The following is a 209-nucleotide window of genomic DNA, read 5'->3' as shown; positions in this document are numbered from 1 at the left end:
CGCACCCCACCTGTGCTGCCGCGACCCGCAGCCATACACGTGGGCAGAGACACTCCCCGTCCGTGGCAAGTCACAGGCTAGCCACCGAGATCAGTCCTCCTAAAGAGAACTAGGTCCATCGTTCACGCATCTGCCCCGCGCGTCTGACCACAGAGAAAATTGGACGATAATCGAGGGAAAAAAAACGTTGGAAGAGAAGAAACATGAGA

The sequence above is a fragment of the Penaeus monodon genome, chromosome 22 (assembly GCF_015228065.2).
Source record: "Penaeus monodon isolate SGIC_2016 chromosome 22, NSTDA_Pmon_1, whole genome shotgun sequence".
Classification (NCBI taxonomy): Eukaryota; Metazoa; Arthropoda; class Malacostraca; order Decapoda; family Penaeidae; genus Penaeus; species Penaeus monodon.
The sequence above is the reverse complement of the archived record's forward strand: the minus strand, read 5'-3'. Positions refer to the sequence as shown.